The 6333-nt window shown below is 41.2% G+C and overlaps 1 pseudogene; it reads right to left on the bottom strand.

Moving 5' to 3' along the window:
* The window catches only part of LOC102856959, a 34644-nt pseudogene extending 29213 nt beyond the window's left edge, over nt 1-5431 (bottom strand).
* Nucleotides 5432-6333: the final 902 nt, after the last annotated feature.

Raw genomic sequence — 6333 nt, forward strand, 5'->3', positions numbered from 1 at the left:
TGGCAATTGGACAATTAAAACAGACATTCGAGGGTGGGGTGGGAGAAGAATGAACTGGGGAGGAGGGTAGAGAAAACAGTGCAACAATGAATGAATGAGAACCAAAATCTCTGTAAATGTTCATTAAAACTAATAAAATTTAGTAATAATTGAAAAAAAGAAAAATAATTAGTTGGCACTGAAAAATTTCAGCAAATATTATGTGAAGAAGAGCCAATGGAAAGAAGAAAGAAGTTCAATCTCTATTGAAGACACTGGCAAAAAAGAAGACCCCAGGAATCAATAGAGTACCAACTGTCATGTTTCAACTCACAAATGTAGCCCTGGATGTCCTCACCAGTCTATGCAAGGAAATTGGGAAGATACTTTCCTGCCTGACTGAAAGAGATCCATATTTGTTCCCAATGCAATGCAAAGAGATAAAACAAAATGTGGAAATTCGTGAACAATATAATTGGCAACACAAATAGCAAAATATTGCAGAAGATCAGTAGATCTAGGCTAGAACAGTAGAGAGAGAATTACCAAAAGTTCAAGCTGGGTTAAGAAAAGGGCCTGGCCCTAGGGATATCATTGCTGATGTCAGATGAATCTTGGATGAATGCAAAGAATACCAGAAGAATATCTATTTGTGCTTTATTTACTATGCAAAATCATAGACTGTATGGATCATAGCAAACTATGGTTATCATTGAGAAGAGTGGGAACTCAGAAACACTTAATTATACAAATCCTATGCACAGAATAAGCAGATGTCTGAACAGAGTACACAAACAGTGTGTGGTTTAAAAATTAAGAAAGATGTGCATCAGGGTTATATTCTTTCTCCATACCTTTTCAACTGCTGTCAATCTATCAGTGATGGTAATTGAACCATGCCTAATCAAAGCCATTGTCTTTTTAATCACTTGTACATCTAAGAGCTAGACAATGAATAAGGATGACAGAAGAATTGATGTCTTTGAGTTGTGGTGCTGGAGAAGAGCACTGAATATCTCATGAATTGACAAAGGAACAAACAGGTAAGTGTTGGGAAAAGTGCAACCTGAGTGCTCCTTGGAGACATGGGGGGCAAAGCTTCATCTCTTATACTTAGAACATGTTGCTAATTGAGGCTATTTTTTTTTTTGTAAGTGACATCACTCTTGGAAAGGTAGAAGGTCAATGAAAGAAAAGAAGTCCCTAAATGAGATGGATTGACACAGACTGACCACAGAACCAATGGGCTCAAGTGTGTCAGATATGTTGAGGATGGCACAGGTTCTGTAGTTCATAGAGTTGCTATGAGTCATACTTGACTTCACAGCATCTGATAACATCAAGTTCTGTGTTTGGAGATGTTTTTGGTTCTAAGGAGAAGGAGGAAGAGAATTCAGTACAAGAATCCAAGACAGCTATTGGAGTCACTCACTAGAGAATTACAAGCCGCTAGGCTTGGAAGCAGTAGTGGCATCCACTTCCAAAATAGCTTGTCTCCAGAAACCCTATGAACCTGAAGAAAGGATGAAACTCATACAAGTGTTCAGCTCTTTCGTCCATAGGGTCGCTATGAATCACCTACAACTTGATGGCACTTAACAGTAAACAATAGGCAAGAAGCACAAGTTCCTCTATATATCACTTTAGGGAAACCAGCAGGACAACCTCACTTAACAAACTGGGTAATCTCACTTAGAAAGGAAATAATATCTGCTAGTGTCATTGTCAAGATGAGTTACATATGGCACATTGTGGAGATACCTGGGAAGGATCACTTGAGGGAAGAGAAATCAATACGTAAAGAGCCTAGCTCTCTCCAGAAGGGCTATCATAAGCATACTAAAGAAGAGATAATTTTTTTTAATGGGATTGTATGACAGGAGAGAGGGAAGACATCATTTCACCCTTGAACAGAGGATCAGATATCTTGCTGGTTAATAAAGCAGAGGAAAGCTATTGATTTCAATTTTTTTTACCAATAATTTAATGAACTTGATAATACATATCTTCATAAAATATTCCTGAGATTATAAATAGAAACTGGATTATCTCATCGAGATTATCACTGGTCTCAAATAATTGCTGAGTCACCATGGTAATATGTGTGCTTGGAACATCATGAAAGAATGCAGTTGTATGCCATTGATTCAGAGAATACAGGGTATTTGAATGTGTATAGCCCTCTAAAATGATCTATGGCTTCCTATTACTCCTTTTGCCAACAGAGTGGGTGGTAGTCCCTTCTTCAAAGGAAAAAATATAATGAAAAGAGTTTACCAGAATGTGTTCAGGATGGAAAATGTTCAAGTTACTATTGTTGTATAACAAATGGCCCATCAGCTTAATGGCTTATCACAATGGCAAATTTTACTCACAGATTTAAAATCTGGAAGAGATGAGCACAGATAGACCAGTTTCTTCTATACCTCTCATCAGGTAGAGGGGCTTGAAGGTTAGAGATGAAATCATCTGAAAGTGCCCTCATCCATATATCTGGAATTGTTGCTGGTTGTTGGGGAAAAACTCAGCTGAGGCTGTTGCTAGAAATTCTACCCATAACTCTTTCATGTGATCTGAGCTTCCGCAAAATATGGTGAACTTGTCACAAGAGCAAAAGTAGAGATTGGAAGACCTAGTTTATTGGTCGCAAAATGCCATCTCAACTGCATTATTTTCATTTAGAAGCAAATATCAAGTGCTGACTTTTACTCAAAGGGTAGTGACTAACATCCCCACAAGCTTTCTTTTAAGACTCCTCCCCACAAGTGTCACTCCAAAACCCCTACAACTTTAAGAAGCATTAGGCACAAGTTGTCCCTCCAGCACCTCCCAACTTCTCTGGTTCAGGCCTCCCAGCTCCCTGTCCTCCCATATCCTCTCCACTCCCTTGTGATATTTGTGCTCCTGGCTGTGTGGTCTCCACACAGCAGGGCAGTCCAGTGCTCTGGGAAGGTTTGACCAGGCTGGGTGGCTGGAGGATGACCACCTTGCCAATTGACTGGAAAAAAAAATTCCATATTTGTTCCCATTCCAAAAAATGGTGACCAGACAGAGTGTGGAAATTATCAAACAATATCATTAATATTACATGCAAGCAAGATCCTACTGAAAATTAACCAAAAATGACTTGAACAGTACATCAACAGACTGGGTGTGCAGGCTGGGTGTAAAAGAGGCTGTGGTAGTAGGGATATTATAGCCAACGTTGGATCTTGGCTAAAAGCACAGAGTATCAGAGGAATGTCTATCTGAGTTTTACTGATTATACACAGGTATTTGATGGTGTGGATCACAAAAAAACAGTCTAAATCTGAGAAGAATGAGAATCCCAGAACACTTGATCGTGCTAATGCGAAACCTATACCTGGAGAAGGAGGCAGTTGTCAGAACAGGAGGGAAAGACTCTGTGGTTCAAAGTCAGGAAAGGTGTATGCCAGGAATGCATTCTATCTTCATACCTTTACAATTTATATGCAGAAAGAGAATCTGGGAGATTGGGCTCTATGAGGAGGAATGTGGCATCAGAATTGAAGGAAGACTCATCAGTAACCTGTTTTATGCAGATGACATAACCTTGCTTGCCAGAACTGAAGGGGCCCTGAGGCATTTGCTGCAGAAAGTCAAGGACCGAAGCCTGTGATAGGGATTGAAGCTCAACATCAAGAAAACAAAGATTCTCACCACTGGGCCAATTGACATTGTCATGATAAATGGTCAAGAGATTGAGATTGTTAACAGCTTCAGCTTACTTGGCTCCACAATCAATACTCTTGGTACTAGTAGTCATGAAATCAGAAGATGATCTGCATTGGAAAAATCTGCTATCAGAAACATCTCTAGAGTACTAAAGAGCAATGATGTCAGTCTAGAGACTAAGGTGTGTCAGGTTCAGGCCATGATCTTCACAATTACTTGCTAAGTAAAGATCAGAGAGCTGGCAATGACTATGGATGACAGAAGAATTAATGCTTTTGAGTTGTGGAGCTGGAGAATAGTACTGAAAATATCATGGACTGATAAGAGAACAGAGAAGTCTGTCCTGGAGAGGGTGAAATGAGGCTGCTCCTTAGAGGCAAGGATTTTGAGGTTCTGTTTGACATTCATTGGGCACACAGCAAGGAAGGACCAGTCCTTGGAGAGGGACATCATTCTTAAAAGGGTCAAGGGACAGCACAGGAGAGAAAGACCCTAGATGAGATGGATTGATTCAGTCACTCTGGTAAAGAGAGCAGTTGTGTCTGACAATTAAATTGGCTCAAGATTGAGTAGAATTCAGAATTGTTGTACATAGGGTCACCATGAGTTGGAGTGGACTTCATAGCACATAACAACAACAAGCTAGAGTTCTTTCTGTCACTCAGAAGTGATTGAGGTTAGGAACTTCCAGAAAGAGTTTGGACTATGCAGATAAGCTATCCAAACTCTCTAAACAAAGACAAAAGAGCCAAGGAAAACAGGCACAAATGAGGATCCTGGAACCCCGAGTTTCAAAGGAAAAGATAAAAAGGGGATCAAGTTCTGGCTAGAAAAAGAAACAGAACTAAACTAGTGAATAAGGGGGGGGGGCAGTGAATTGTCAGCTTGACCCAGGTCATTTTATCTTTGTAAATGTTGTGTCGTGGAGTTGTCTGTGACTCATAGTGACCCTATGGACAACAGCCTTAAGCCCTGCTCTGTCGTGTGCCAATCTCACTTTCTCTGACACACCTACCCCGATTACCCCAGTCACTGAATCAATCCACCTCATAGACGGTCTTCCTCTTCTGCACTTTCCCTCCACCCTCTCAAGCATGATGTTCCTCTCTAAGGACTGATGACTCCTTGCAACATGTCCAAAGTATGTCAGATGAAGCTTCAGAATCCTCGCCTCCAAGGACCAGGCTGGTTTAACCATCTCTAGGATGAACCTGTTTGTTCTCTTAGCAGTCCATGGTATATTCAATACTCTTCTACAACACCACAGCTCAAAGACATCAATCCTTCTATCTTCCATAGTCATTGTCCAGATCTCTGATGCATAGAAAATGATTGTAGAGACCATAGTTTGTCTCAGACACACCTTAGTCTCTAAAGTGACACCATTGCTCTTCAGTACTTTGGAGATGTCACTTACAGCAGACTTTCCCCATGCAATTCATCTTTTAATTTCCTGGCTGCTGGTGCCAAGAGTATTGACTATGGAGCCAAGCAAACTAAAGCTGTGTACAATCTCAATCTCTTCACCATCCATCCTGATGCTGCCAATTGGCCTAGTGATAAGAATCTTTGTCTTCTTGATATTGAGCCTCAGTATTGAAGCCTGCAGTCCTAATTAGGGCAGTAGTAATAGATTCCACAGTAATCCTCAGTTCCACTTACCTATGACTACCAGTACCCACACCAGTGACTGGAGGATGGAAGCGGTAAGCTGCTTATTTCCCTGCACTCTTGTGGTGAACAACACTGTGGCCATCCTCCATCTCTACCCATCCTGCAGCCAGAGACATGCTCTCCTGCATGGTCCCTGCTCCATTTCTGGAGCCTTCTAAAATCATCCGTGGCCACTCCTACAGTTCAAGGCACATACTTTCCACTCCACTTACTTTGTGTATATTTTTAGGAGAAACTAGGCCTTGGAGGGAGACATCATGGTGGGACAGATAGAAAGTCAGTAAAAGAAAGAACCTCAATGAGATGGATTAACATAGAGATTACCTCAATGGGCTTGAGCATGATTGTTGTAGTTAAGTTCTGTTGAGTCTCCTGAAACTCATAGTGACCCTCTATGTACAATATCTCTGAAGCCTGCCCTATACTGAGCCACTCTCACTATCTCTAACACACCTGTCCCTGTTACCTCAGTTACTGAGTCAATCCACCTCATCAAGGGTCTTCCTCTCTTGTGCTATCCCTCTACCCTTCCAAGAGTGATGGCCTTCTCCAAGGACTGGTCCCTCCTGACAATATGCCCAACGTATGTGAAACAAAACTTTAAAATCTTTGCCTCCAAGGAGCAGCTTGGTTTCACCTTCATCAAGATAGACTTGTTTGTTCTCTTGGCAGTCCATGGTATAGTCAACACTCTTCTCCAGCACCACAACTCAAAGACATCAATTCTTCTTCTACCATCTTTAGTCATTGTCCAGCACTCTGATGCAGCAAAAGTAATTGCAAAGACTAGAGCCTGATTCAGGCACGTCTTAGTCTCCATACTGACATCATTGCTCTTTGGCACTTTGTAGTGTCCCTAATGCAATTTGTCTTTTAATTTCCAGACTACTGGTGCCAGAAATGTTGATTGTGGAGCCAAGAAAGCTGACATCGTTAGTGATCCCAATCTCTTGTCCATCCACCATGGTGCTGCTAATTGGCCCA

The sequence above is a fragment of the Elephantulus edwardii genome, unplaced genomic scaffold, assembly GCF_000299155.1.
Source record: "Elephantulus edwardii isolate Elephantulus edwardi_28Jun2011 unplaced genomic scaffold, EleEdw1.0 scaffold00041, whole genome shotgun sequence".
Taxonomy (NCBI): Eukaryota; Metazoa; Chordata; class Mammalia; order Macroscelidea; family Macroscelididae; genus Elephantulus; species Elephantulus edwardii.